This window comes from Entelurus aequoreus, linkage group LG22 (genome assembly GCF_033978785.1).
Source record: "Entelurus aequoreus isolate RoL-2023_Sb linkage group LG22, RoL_Eaeq_v1.1, whole genome shotgun sequence".
In the NCBI taxonomy this organism is placed as follows: domain Eukaryota; kingdom Metazoa; phylum Chordata; class Actinopteri; order Syngnathiformes; family Syngnathidae; genus Entelurus; species Entelurus aequoreus.
Window position 1 is genome coordinate 5,993,563 of NC_084752.1, and position 15,100 is coordinate 6,008,662.

Sequence of the window (15,100 nt, forward strand, 5' to 3'; positions counted from 1 at the left end):
AGACCGTTTCTATTGTATAGAGAATCTTTGATTACTGTTTTTCTCAGTAGGTCCTTAAAAACAGCAGAGGGCTCCTGTACTATAGAGGATCTTTGACTTGTTTTTGTTGTTGTATGTTCTCAAAAACAGCAGAACTTTGACTATATTTTTTCAGTAGCTCCTTTAAAACAGCAGAGGGCTCTTGTTGCATAGAAGATCTTTGGTTAGTGTTTTTGCAGTCAGTACTTAAAAAGCAGTAGAGCCTTTATGTTGTATAGAGGATCTTTGACTATCGTTTTGTGCAGTAGTTCCTTATAAAAGGAGTCACAAGGGTGCTGGAGCCTATCCCAGCGGCACTCTGGCGGAAGGCGGGGACGCTCACACGTCATATAAAATATCTTTGACAAGGGTTTTTGCAGTAAGTTTTCAAAAAACAGAAGACCGTTTCTATTGTATAGAGGATCTTTGATTGCTGTTTTTTCAGTAGGTCCTTAAAAACAGCGGAGCATTCCTGTCTTATAGAGGATCTTTGACTAGCGTTTTTTGCAGTCGGTCCTTAAAAGCAGCAGAGGGCTTCTTTTTATTTAGAGGATCTTTTATTATAATTTTTTTTCAGTAGCTCCTTTAAAACAGCAGAGAGCTCTTGTTGAATAGAAGATCTTTGGTTAGTGTTTTTGCAGTCGGTACTTAAAAAGCAGTAGAGCCTTCATGTTGTATAGAGGATCTTTGACTATCGTTTTGTGCAGTAATTCCTCATAAAAGGAGTCACGAGGTTGCTGGAGCCTATCCCAGTGGCACTCAGGCGTAAGGTGGGGACGCTCACACGTCATATTAAATATCTTTGACAAGTGTTTTTGCAGTAAGTTTTCAAAAAACATAAGACCATTTCTATTTTATAGAGGATCTTTGATTGCTGTTTTTTCAGTAGGTCCTTAAAAACAGCGGAGCATTCCTGCAACATAGAGGATCTTTGACTTGTGTTTTTTTGTGTGTAGTATGTTCTTAAAAACAGCAGAGCTTTTACTATATTTTTTCAGTAAGTCTTTAAAAACAGCAGAGCACTTCTGTCTTATAGAGGATCTTTGACTAGCGTTTTTTGCAGTCGGTCCTTAAAAGCAGCAAACCTTTTACTACTTTTTTGGCAGTAAGTAATTAAAAACAGTAGAGGGCTTCTTTTATATAGAGGATCTTTGATTATAATTTTTTTTCAGTAGCTCCTTTAAAACAGCAGAGGGCTCATGGGGACGCTCATGTCATATAAAATATCTTTGACATGTGTTTTTACCGTAAGTTTCAAAAAGCAGAAGACCGTTTCTATTGTATAGAGGATCTTTGATTGCTGTTTTTTCAGTAGGTCCTTAAAAACAGCGGAGGGTTCCTGTAACATAGAGGATCTTTGACTTGTGTTTTTTGTGTGTGTCGTATGTTCTTAAAAACAGCAGAGCTTTGACTATATATTTTCAGTAAGTCTTTAAAAACAGCAGAGCAGTCCTGTCTTATAGAGGATCTTTGACTAGCGTTTTTTGCAGTCGGTCCTTAAAAGCAGCAGACCTTTTACTACTTTTTTGGCAGTAAGTCATTAAAAACAGCAGAGGGCTCCTTTTCATATAGAGGATCTTTGATTATAATTTTTTTTCAGTAGCTCCTTTAAAACAGCAGAGGGCTCTTGTCGTATAGAAGATCTTTGGTTAGTGTTTTTGCAGTCAGTACTTAAAAAGCAGTAGAGCCTTTATGTTGTATAGAGGATCTTTGACTATCGTTTTGTGCAGTAGTTCCTTAAAAAAGGAGTCACAAGGGTGCTGGAGCCTATCCCAGCGGCACTCGGGCGGAAGGTGGGGACGCTCATGTCATATAAAATATCTTTGACAAGTGTTTTTGCAGTAAGTTTTCAAAAATCAGAGGACCCTTTCTATTGTATAGAGGATCTTTGATTGCTGTTTTTTCAGTAGGTCCTTAAAAACAGCGGAGCATTCCTGCAACATAGAGGATCTTTGACTTGTGTTTTTTTTGTGTGTGTAGTATGTTCTTAAAAACAGCAGAGCTTTGACTATATATTTTCAGTAAGTCTTTAAAAACAGCAGAGCACTCCTGTCTTATAGAGGATCTTTGACTAGCGTTTTTTGCAGTCGGTCCTTAAAAGCAGCAGACCTTTTACTACTTTTTTGTCAGTAAGTCATTAAAAACAGCAGAGGGCTTCTTTTTATTTAGAGGATCTTTGATTATAATTTTTTTTCAGTAGCTCCTTTAAAACAGCAGAGGGCTCTTGTTGAATAGAAGATCTTTGGTGAGTGTTTTTGCAGTCGGTACTTAAAAAGCAGTAGAGCCTTCATGTTGTATAGAGGATCTTTGACTATCGTTTTGTGCAGTAGTTCCTTAAAAAAGGAAGAGAGCTCATCTATCCATCCCTTTTCTACCGTTTGTCCCTCTCGGGTCGTGAGGGTGCTGGAGCCTATCCCAGCGGCACTCGGGCGGAAGGCAGGGATGCTCATGTCATATAAAATATCTTTGACGAGTGTTTTTGCAGTAAGTTTTCAAAAAACAGAAGACCGTTTCTATTGTATAGAGAATCTTTGATTACTGTTTTTCTCAGTAGGTCCTTAAAAACAGCGGAGGGTTCCTGTAATATAGAGGATCTTTGACTTGTTTTTGTTGTTGTATGTTCTCAAAAACAGCAGAACTTTGACTATATTTTTTCTGTAGCTCCTTTAAAACAGCAGAGGGCTCTTGTTGCATAGAAGATCTTTGGTTAGTGTTTTTGCAGTCAGTACTTAAAAAGCAGGAGAGCCTTTATGTTGTATAGAGGATCTTTGACTATCGTTTTGTGCAGTAGTTCCTTAAAAAAGGAAGAGAGCTCATCTATCCATCCCTTTTCTACCGTTTGTCCCTCTCGGGTCGTGAGGGTGCTGGAGCTTATCCCAGTGGCACTCGGGCGGAAGGTGGGGACGCTCATGTCATATAAAATATCTTTGACAAGTGTTTTTGCAGTAAGTTTTCAAAAACAGAAGACCCTTTCTATTGTATAGATGATCTTTGATTACTGTTTTTTCAGTAGTTCCTTAAAAACAGCGGAGCATTCCTGTAATATAGAGGATCTTTGACTTAGTATGTTTTCAAAAACAGCAGAGCTTTTACTATATTTTTTCAGTAAGTCTTTAAAAACAGCAGAGCACTCCTGTCTTATAGAGGATCTTTGACTAGCGTTTTTTGCAGTCGGTCCTTAAAAGCAGCAGACCTTTTACTACTTTTTTGGCAGTAAGTCATTAAAAACCGTAGAGGGCTCCTTTTCATATAGAGGATCTTTGATTATAAAAAGAAATTCAGTAGCTCCTTTAAAACAGCAGAGGGCTCTTGTTGTATAGAAGATCTTTGGTTAGTGTTTTTGCAGTCAGTACTTAAAAAGCAGTAGAGCCTTTATGTTGTATAGAGGATCTTTGACTATCGTTTTGTGCAGTAGTTCCTTATAAAAGGAGTCACAAGGGTGCTGGAGCCTATCCCAGTGGCACTCGGGCGTAAGGTGGGGACGCTCACACGTCATATTAAATATCTTTGACAAGTGTTTTTGCAGTAAGTTTTCAAAAAACAGAGGACCCTTTCTATTGTATAGAGGATCTTTGATTGCTGTTTTTTCAGTAGGTCCTTAAAAACAGCGGAGCATTCCTGTAACATAGAGGATCTTTGACTTGTGTTTTTTGTGTGTGTGGAGTATGTTCTTAAAAACAGCAGAGCTTTGACTATATTTTTTCAGTAAGTCTTTAAAAACAGCAGAGCACTCCTGTCTTATAGAGGATCTTTGACTAGCGTTTTTTGCAGTCGGTCCTTAAAAGCAGCAGACCTTTTACTACTTTTTTGGCAGTAAGTCATTAAAAACAGTAGAGGGCTCCTTTTCATATAGAGGATCTTTGATTATACTTTTTTTTCAGTAGCTCCTTGAAAACAGCAGAGGGCTCTTGTTTTTCTTGTTTTTTTGTTGTATGTTCTCAAAAATAGCAGAGCTTTGACTATATTTTTTCAGTAAGTCTTTAAAAACAGCAGAGCACTCCTGTCTTATAGAGGATCTTTGACTACCGTTTTTCAGTAGGTCCTTAAACTTAAACCTTTTACTACTTTTTTGGCAGTAAGTCATTAAAAACAGTAGAGGGCTCCTTTTCATATAGAGGATCTTTGATTATAATTTTTTTTCAGTAGCTCCTTTAAAACAGCAGAGGGCTCTTGTTGTATAGAAGATCTTTGGTTAGTGTTTTTGCAGTCAGTACTTAAAAAGCAGTAGAGCCTTTATGTTGTATAGAGGATCTTTGACTATCGTTTTGTGCAGTAATTCCTTAAAAAAGGAGTCACGAGGGTGCTGGAGCCTATCCCAGTGGCACTCGGGCGGAAGGTGGGGACGCTCATGTCATATAAAATATCTTTGACAAGTGTTTTTGCAGTAAGTTTTCAAAAAACATAAGACCATTTCTATTTTATAGAGGATCTTTGATTACTGTTTTTTCAGTAGGTCCTTAAAAACAGCGGAGGGTTCCTTTAGTATCGAGGATCTTTGACTTGTTTTTTGTTGTTGTATGTTCTCAAAAATAGCAGAGCTTTGACTATATTTTTTCAGTAAGTCTTTAAAAACAGCAGAGCACTCCTGTCTTATAGAGGATCTTTGACTAGCGTTTTTTCAGTATAGACTTTTTACTACTTTTTTGGCAGTAAGTCATTCAAAACAGTAGAGGGCTTGTGTCGCATAAAGGATCTTAGACAAAAGAAAATATGCCCACAAAATAATTTAAAGGTCTAAGAAAGACGTCTGCATTTAATGTTTGCAATAATGACGCACGCACACGCGCACAAGTTACATAATAATGAATGAAGCGAAGAAGCGTAAAAAAAGTAGGTCTTGTTATTGTCGGGGGAAGGGAGGGCTGTCCTGCGGAGTGATACTGGCGCAGGAGCGGAGGGTGATGAGACCCCGCGACTCCCTGACGCCAGGCCGCATCACGCCGAGTGCAGCTCACTACAGGGGACAGCATCCTGCCGCCGCCGCCGCCTCATAAGGTAACGCCAACTTTAGCTAAAAACACACTTTTATTTGAACTTTACTTGATCTAACTTCAACTTTTATCCACCCGTTTTACTCTTCATCCTCGTCGCCTTCGCTTGTTTGTGCTCGGTTTGTAGCCAAGTAGAGCCTACGGCGTTTCTTTAGTAGTGGACTTTTTTCCCTCTTTTTCTTGCATTTTGAGACACATTTCTCTCCTTTAGGCTCAATTTCATTCATATCTTCACTCAAAGACAGCATCATTAAGGCTGTTTTTTTGTCTAATAGGTCACTAAATACCTGCCGGGTGCAGTTGTAATGCTTCCAAAAGCAACAAAATACCTTTTAAAGTAGATTTCACAGCCATTGTGTGCACTTTTTTGACATGAGCATCTTGATAAATACAAAGTTATATTGCTAGTAAACACTTCTTTATTACTTTTTCCTACACAATGTATGCAAACTATCTGCCATTAGCATAGAAATTATGTGTTGCTGCTTAATTCACAACATTTAACCTGTTCTCACACTTCAACGACAGTTAAGAATGTTAACTTTTAGTTTTATGTTGCTGTGTTTACAGTGTTTAACTTATTTTTACACTTGTACTACAGTTATGAATATTAACATTTAGTTTTATGTTGCTGTTTAACTTATTTTTACACTTGTACTACAGTTATGAATATTAACATTTAATTTTATGTTGCTGTTTAACTTATTTTTACACTTTTACTACAGTTAAGAATGTTAACATTTAATTTAATCTTGCTGGTTAACTTATTTTTACACTTGTACTACAGTTATGAATATTAACATTTAGTTTTATGTTGCTGTTTAACTTATTTTTACACTTGTACTACAGTTAAGAATGTTAACATTTAGTTTAATGTTGCTGGTTAACTTATTTTTACACTTGTACTACAGTTAAGAATGTCAACATTTAGTTTTATGTTGCTGTGTTTAACTTATTTTTACACTTGTACTACAGTTAAGAATGTTAACTTTTAGTTTTATGTGATTTTATTTACAGCGATTCACTTCTTATTACACGTTGCCGTTAATAAACTTTAGTTTGTGTTTATTGTATTCAAGGTGGTTCGCTCATTTGTGCACTGGGACGGCAGTTGAGAAGTCTAGTTCTTGCACCAGCTCACTTATTCTTACGCTTGAACGGTAGTTAAGAATGTAAACATCAGTTTGTTATTGTATTTACAGCATTTTGTTCATTTTTTTATACTCAAATGACAGCTAAGAACATAAACTTTTAGTTTTATGTCAATTTTTTTTGCAGTGGTTAACCTATTTTTTCCACTTAAACAACAGTTAAAAATGTTGACTTTTAGTTGCATATGATTTTTTGATGATTTTTATTTTATTATATATTTATTTTAGTGGATTTCCTGAATGCAGCTTTACAGTTTGACTCTGGAATGGACAATATGTGTCCCCTTACTTTCCTACAGGTAGGAACATGAATAGTAGCATATTTAGTTGAAGTACGTTAGGAGTATCGATACTCTACGGCACAGGTGTCAAACTCAAGGCCCGGGGGCCAGATCTGGACCCCCGCATCCTTTTATGTGGCCCGCGAAAGCCTGAAAAAAATGGGTTCATATAAAATACTTATTTTTATTTTATTTATTTTTTACTAAATGCATTCGTTCTTTCAATTTTGACAGAAAAAAAGTGCATCATTTAAAATTTAACATTATCTGATCATGCCAATTATATAATTATAAACTGTATTGCAAAACTATTTTTGTTAGATAAAAACAAAAGGTAAAATATCTGCCTGTCAACCTTTATTCATGATTTTAAAGCAAGTTATACATAAAAAAAAATCTGATAATCAAATGCATATGCATTTCGATTACCGTATTTTTTGGATTATAAATCGCAGTTTTTTTCATAGTTTGGCTGGGGGTGCGATTTATATTCTGGAGCGATTTATGTGGGAAATTATTAACACATTACCGTAAAATATCTTGTCTACCTTTGGAGTTGGCAGAGTTGTTTAGGAGCGACACCGAGGAAGAACATTTCATGGGATTTAGCGATTAGGAGTGACAAATTGTTTGGTAAACGTATAGCATGTTCTATATGTTATAGTTATTTGAATGACTCTTACCATAATATGTTACGTTAACATACCAGGCACCTTCTCAGTTGGTTATTTATGCCTCATATAACGCAGTGGTCCCCAACCGGGCCGCACAAGAAAGAAAAAAAAAAGAAAAAAATTAATTTTTATTTTAATTTTTTTATTAAATCAACATAAAAAACACATTATATATCAATATAGATCAATACAGTCTGCAGGGATACAGTCCGTAAGCACACATGATTGTATTTCTTTATGACCAAAAAAAATATATATATATATATATACTATACACCCCCCTCCCCCCCAATTTTCAAGCGTTGACCTGTCCGCAGCTACAAAAAGGTTGGGGACCACTAGGGATGATACTCGAAACCGGTTTTCCCGGTTGTTCGATAAGAAAATAACCGAGTCCTCGGACTCGAATCCCTTTTTGAGAACCGGTACCCGTTATCGAGACCACTATAGTAAAAAAAAAAGAGTTGGTTCTTTATTCGAATCCCTCGGAACGAATCCCGTCCCGACCAGAAATGCTCCGTGTGACATCACAAGAAATGACGTCACGTAGCTCAGTCATTAGGCGCAGATAGCGAAAGCAGGAAAACAATGGACGGGAAAAAGCGCTCCAAGGTGTAATAAAGTTCAAAACAAAAGGTATAATCCAATGAATAACTTTACTGAGAGATTTGAGCAGGGTACAAACACATGACCAACACTTTTACGACCCACCGGAAACATAGCAACCAGGCTAGCAACGCACCTCCTTTACGGCAGCTGTCGCAACGTTCTTAAAGCAACTGCAGCACATACATATATATACAACATATCTCCCTTTTTTAACTTTTGTTTTTCACACTGTATATGTGTTGTCTGTCTAATTATAAATAATGCAGACGAGGCGTGTTGGCTGAGTTCTTGACGTTTACTTTCACAGCGTGACGACATGCAACAACACTTTTCGGGGCTACCGCGCATGCTCGTCACTCCCGTTGCATGCTGGGTAGTGTAGTCGTTATATTCTCTAGCTCATAACATCTTTCCCCCTATAAAGAAATAATGTTAACTCAATAAAGTGTATTTCTTTTTTTAGCTTTAACTTTTCATTTTTTAGCATTGTAACCACATTTGCAAACAACTTTTCTCTTCATAGAATTTTCTTTCTTTCTTTAAAGTGCAAAAATGTCAAAGCATCATAGCAAACAGTTATGTCAAATAGCAGCAGAAGTGCACTTTTTGGAGAGCTGTATTATTTCCAGTTTTGTGCCCAAGGGACTGATTTTATTTAACACTATATTATTATTTATACACCTATAGTGATCACAGAGACAGGTTGTTTTTGTGTTACTGTATATATTTGTTTTTCTGAAAAATCCCACTTAATATACTTTGGGTAACAGTCAATATTTATTTTATTTTATTTTATTTTTTTAGGGGGGTAACAGTCAATATTTATTTATTTATTAGATTAAATTGTTTTCTTATATAATAAAAGTGAGCTTTTGTTAAACCAAATATTGTGTGTTTTTTTCCATATACAACAACCTATCTGGACTCGATAAGAGAACCGATAAGGACTCGGTTCGATAAGAGGATTTGATAATAGGCTCGAACTCGATAATTTCTTATCAAACATCATCCCTAGGGACCTACTCATATAACGTACACTTATTCAGCCTGTTGTTCACTATTCTTTATTTATTTTAAATTGCCTTTCAAATGTCTATTCTTGGTGTTGGCTTTTATCAAATACATTTCCCCCAAAAAATGCAACTTATACTCCAGTGCGACTTATATATGTTTTTTTCCTTCTTTATTATGCATTTTCGGCCGGTGCGACTTGTACTCCGGAGCGACTTATAGTCCGAAAAATACGTTAGTTAAATATCTGCTTGTCAACCTTTATTTATGATTTTAAAGCAAGTTATACATTAAAAAATCTGATAATCAAATGCATATGCATTTCGATTAATCATGATTACCGTAATTTCCGGACTATAAGCCGCTACTTTTTCCCCTCGTTCTGGTCCCTGCGGCTTATACAAGGGTGCGGCTTATTTACGGCCTGTTCTTCTCCGACACCGACGAAGAGGATTTCGGTGGTTTTAGTACGCAGGAGGAAGACGATGACACAATGATTAAAGACTGACTTTTCATATACCGGTGGGCTGGTTATTTTGATAACGTACAGGCGAGCACTTTGTATTACTTTGCACCGTTGTATTATTTGTACTCTGCACGAATGCTGTTCGCCATGTCAAAGACGTGAAAGTTTGATTGAATGATTGAAAGATTTATTGTTAATAAATGGGACGCTTTGCGTTCCCAAACAGTCATCTCTGTCCCGACAATCCCCTCCGTGGTAGCAGGAACCCCTATATACTACGCTAATTACACATCAAAACCCTGCGGCTTATAGTCGGGTGCGGCTTATATATGGAGCAATCCGTATTTTCCCCTAAATTTAGCTGGTACGGCTTATAGTCAGGTGCGGCTTATAGTCCGGAAATTACGGTAATCACAGGTTATTACCCGCATGCATAATGTCAATACATTTAAAAAAAGCGGCCCTCTGAAAGCAGCCAATACTGCAATGTGGCCCTCAGTGAAAATGAGGTTGACACCCCTGCTCTATGGTCATTATGGGGTGTCAATCTAAGGGAAGTGAATCCATTTCTTTTATCAAATGTTGATGTTCCTAAATGAGCTTTGTCTCCTCGTGTGGCATCTTTAAATTCAAAAAGCATTTTTTTAAACCTTTTTATTTTTGTATTATCCTCCCACCGAGGGTGTGTAAAAGCATCCAAATGTGTGTGCCAGTCGCTGACGACATCTCATATTACACAAAGCAGGTGTATTTATATATTGATGTATATATTTCACGCCAAACGGAGGTGTAAATATAGGTTAGCAGCATTCCTGCAGCTCGCCATGCCGTCACAACACGGGCCCAGACGACAGCGTGTGTGGAGGTGTCCCTCCTGACAGGACGCTAACCCCGCAACACGGAGAGCTGGGCATGCCTGAGATAGCTGGCGTGAGACCCTCTTGTTGGACCGGGCGGGGGTCAGAGGTCAGCGTTTTAGAGTCAAAGCTAAGCGTATGAGTAAGCACTTCTGGTGTCGTGCCATTATGTTTACACGGTGTCTGATTGTTTCATTCAGGCTCACACACTCGCCCACAGGGAAGTCATGGAAATTGAATCCGTTACAGCACAGGTGTTAGATCTGGCGTCATTTACGGTGGCCCGCCGCGTCATTTGATGTTGCCCTACAGATCTGGCCCATCACGACATTTATGTGGCCCGTCACGTCATTTTATGTGGTTGGCCACATTTTATCTGATCAAACATCATTTTATGTGATCTGCCACATTATTTTATATGGCCCACTGCATCATTTTATGCTGCCTGCCAAATCATTTTATGTGGTCCGCCACATCTTTTTTTGTAGCCTGCCACATCTATTCATGTGGTCCGTCTCATCATTTTACGTGGTCAGCTAATTCATTTTATGTGGCCTTGTAAATAATTTGATGTGGTCCGCCACATCATTTTTACGTGTTCAGCCACATCATTTTACATGGTCCGCCACATCATTTTATGTGGTCCGCCACATCATTTACGTGTTCAGCCACATCATTTCACGTGGTCCGCCCCCTCATTTTACATGGTCCGCCACATCATTTTATGTGGTCCGCCACATCATTTACGTGTTCAGCCACATCATTTTACGTGGTCCTCCCCCTCATTTTACATGGTCCACCACATCATTTTACATGGTCCGCCACATCATTTCATGACTTATGTGTGTGCGCATTTTAGCTTGCCGTTATTGTTGTGTTGTTTTGATACAAGTATATCATTGTAGTGTCTTCAAAGTGTGTATTCTTTTTAGAGGTGGGAATTTTTGGGCACCTCACGATTTGATTACGATTCAGGAGCTACGATTATTGATACATCTTTATTTATATACATCGATGCAGTTTTACATTTTTTTTTTGGTTCACTAAATAAGCGTTTATCACTTGCACCTTAAAAAAACCCCACTCTATTTGGAATAAACAGTTAAATTAATTCCCACATGTATTAAATGAATGAAAATGTGTGCAAAACTGGACCATGAGTGCCCTATTATAAATGAGCTGGTCAGATCTCTCAGTGAGGTGGCTCGCTGCAGTCAGACACATTTTAGAACTGTCTGCATTACTCTATTTACAATAAATAAATAAATGATTGACGTTTGCTAATCGATTCTATAATTGTCCAAGTCCGAATTGTGATGCTTCTAAAAATCCATTATTTCCCCCACCTCTAATTCTTTAACTAAAATACAGACTTGTCGAGGCGAGAAGCAATTATTTGTGTTTACATTGTTTCTTATGGGGAAATCTGCTTTACTATGCAAACTTATTTATATATATATATATATATATATATATATATATATATATATATATATATATATATATACAGTACAGGCTAAAGGTTTGGACACTCCCTCTCATTCAATGTTTTCTTTATTTTCATGACTATTTACATTGTAGATTGTCACATCAAACCTATGAATGAACACATGTGGAGTTATGTACTTAACAAAAAAAGGTGAAATAAAAATGAAAACCCTTAGCTCTGATAACTGCTTTGCACACTCTCGGCATTCTCTCCATGAGCTTCAAGCACACCTGTGAAGTGAAAACCATTTCAGGTGACTACCTCTTGAAGCTCATGGAGAGAATGCCAAGAGTGTGCAAAGCAGTAATTAGAGCAAAGGGTGGCTATTTTGAAGAAACTAGAATATAAAACATGTTTTCAGTTATTTCACCTTTTTTTGTTAAGTACATAACTCCACACGTGTTCATTCATAGTTTTGATGTGACAATCTACAATGTAAATAGTCATGAAAATAAAGAAAACTCATTGAATGAGGTGTGTCCAAACTTTTGGCCTGTATTGTGTGTGTGTGTGTGTATGTATGTATATATATATATATATATATATATATATATATATATATATATATATATATATATATATATATATATATATATATATATATATATATATATATATATATATATATACACACACACTACCGTTCAAAAGTTTGGGGTCACATTGAAATGTCCTTATTTTTGAAGGAAAAGCACTGTACTTTTCAATGAAGATAACTTTAAACTAGTCTTAACTTTAAAGAAATACACTCTATACATTGCTAATGTGGTAAATGACTATTCTAGCTGCAAATGTCTGGTTTTTGCTGCAATATCTACATAGGTGTATAGAGGCCCATTTCCAGCAACTATCACTCCAGTGTTCTAATGGTACAATGTGTTTGCTCATTGGCTCAGAAGGCTAATTGATGATTAGAAAACCCTTGTGCAATCATGTTCACACATCTGAAAACAGTTTAGCTCGTTGCAGAAGCTACAAAACTGACCTTCCTTTGAGCAGATTGACTTTCTGGAGCATCACATTTGTGGGGTCAATTAAACGCTCAAAATGGCCAGAAAAAGAGAACTTTCATCTGAAACTCGACAGTCTATTCTTGTTCTTAAAAATGAAGGCTATTCCACAAAATTGTTTGGGTGACCCCAAACTTTTGAACGGTAGTGTGTATATATATATATATTAGAGATGTCCGATAATATCGGCCTGCCGATATTATCGGCCGATATATGCGTTAAAATGTAATATCGGAAATTATCGGTATCGTTTTTTTTATTATCGGTATCGGTTTTTATTTTAATTTTATTTTTTTATTAAATGAACATAAAAAACACAAGATACACTTACAATTAGTGCACCAACCCAAAAAACCTCCCTCCCCCATTTACACTCATTCACACAAAAGGGTTGTTTCTTTCTGTTATTAATATTCTGGTTCCTACATTATATATCAATATATATCAATACAGTCTGCAAGGGATACAGTCCGTAAGCACACATGATTGTGCGTGCTGCTGGTCCACTAATAGTACTAACCTTTAACAGTTAATTTTACTAATTTTCATTCATTACTAGTTTCTATGTAACTGTTTTTATATTGTTGTACTTTCTTTTTTATTCAAGAAAATGTTTTTAATTTATTTATCTTATTTTACAAATTTTTTTAAAAAGTACCTTATCTTCACCATACCTGGTTGTCCAAATTAGGCATAATAATGTGTTAATTCCACGACTGCATATATCGGTTGATATCGGTATCGGTTGATATCGGTAATTAAATAGTTGGACAATATCGGATATCGGCAAAAAGCCATTATCGGACATCCCTAATATATATATATATATATATACATATATTTACTTTTTTTGGATAGATTCTTGAAGATTATGGTTCGATTTTGAATCGTGATGAATAAGAATCGCGATTCAAATGTGAATTGATTCTTTTGTGCGCCCCTAATTTTCATATACTACTTTTACACAATACACTATTGTCACTTTTGTTGATAAATTCAAAAGTTATCGATATACAATCTTACATAATGTACTGAGGACCGTAGACGAGATTATTTGCATACGATGGCGGCTCCGTGTGAAAAATAGCTGGGACCTTTCAAATTCCAGCTCCGAGCGGTGGCAGATCATCAGCAGCTTGCCGTGTTTTCCGTCATACTCGGCTTCGCTTTTGAAGCTCAGTTTATCATCATGAGTTTGGTGCCAGTGACATTGAGGAAGAATAGAATGAGAATTGGCAAAAAGGCGGCAGATTACGGGCATGTTTTGTTTCTTCTTGCTCTTTTACCGTCCATCGGAGAGCAGATATGGTCAGGTCCTCCCACTCTTGAAAAACACCCACTGCGTCTCAGATCTGCGGCATTACTGTCACTCTCACTTTCCTCCCCTCTCCCTCTGCATTAAAGCCTTTCTGCCGCCATCACTCTCCCTTCCTGCACTTCTCTCTTTATAGCCGGTGACCCTATTGAAGGGGCGGGTGGGGGCTAATGGAGGCCCCCGCCCAGGACCCTGCTGATAAATAATGTAGCTTCTTTATAATGCTCCGTGCCCCCCGGGGGAGGCTGCAGAGCATCATTAGTGCCTCCTCATCCTGCACAGCCCGGGTCTAAATTGATTAACAGACACTGGAGCGCTGCAAAGCGATCCGTGGGGCTCGTGCGATGGCTAACAGCTCGGTCTGGGCGGGTCGAAATCCGCCGCCTGGTAGTGTTGCGCTGGCCTCAATCTGCGCGTCCATTAGCCGCAGTCTTTGACCATCAGGCCAGCGTAACGAGGCTGTGTCCACGGAGAGAGAGAGTGCCGGGTTCTGTAGCAAATGTCAGTGTTTTTACGAGGGTGTAACTCTGCTTTTTATAAGGAAGGCGTCTGTGTCACGTTTTACAGCGTGGCACGGCAACATGAGGCTGCGGTGTTCAAGTAACACATGCCTATTGTTGTGGTTGTAGTGGTTGACAGCTGCTCTGCACACATAATGAGAGATGCTTGTAATAGTGTGCTTCAGGGGTGCACAACAAAACGATTCATATCCCAATCGTGATTCTTGTTCATCCTGATTCTAAAGCGATTCATAATTTCCCCCCCCAAAATTTAAATTATATATACCGTATTTTTCGGAGTATAAGTCGCACCGGCCGAAAATGCATAATAAAGAAGGAAAAAAACATATATAAGTCGCACTTGAGTATAGGTCGCATTTTTTGGGGAAATGTATTTGATAAAAGCCAACACCAAGAATAGACATTTGAAGGGCAATTTAAAATAAATAAAGAATAGTAAACAACAGGCTGAATAAGTGTACGTTATATGAGGCATAAATAACCAACTGAGAAGGTGCCTGGTATGTTAACGTAACATATTATGGTAAGAGTCATTCAAATAACTATAACATATAGAACATGCTATACGTTTACCAAACAATCTGTCACTCCTAATCGCTAAATCCCATGAAATCTTATACGTCTAGTCTCTTACGTGAATGAGCTAAATAACATTATTTGATATTTTACGCTAATGTGTTAATAATTTCACACATAAGTCGCTCCTG

At 37.4% G+C, this 15,100-nt stretch overlaps 1 protein-coding gene across 4 annotated transcripts in view; it reads left to right on the top strand.

The window, feature by feature from the left end:
* Nucleotides 1–15,100, top strand: part of smad1 (SMAD family member 1) — a 94,961-nt gene that overhangs the window by 27,980 nt on the left and 51,881 nt on the right. Inside the window, exon 1 of one of the 4 annotated variants that reach the window (XM_062032334.1) lies at nucleotides 4,943–5,013. The exons of the other annotated variants lie outside the window; for them this stretch is intronic. The gene's annotated coding sequence lies outside the window, so the exon portion shown is untranslated. Of the gene's footprint in view, nucleotides 1–4,942; nucleotides 5,014–15,100 lie in introns of those variants that run through there. 4 annotated transcript variants of the gene reach the window in all.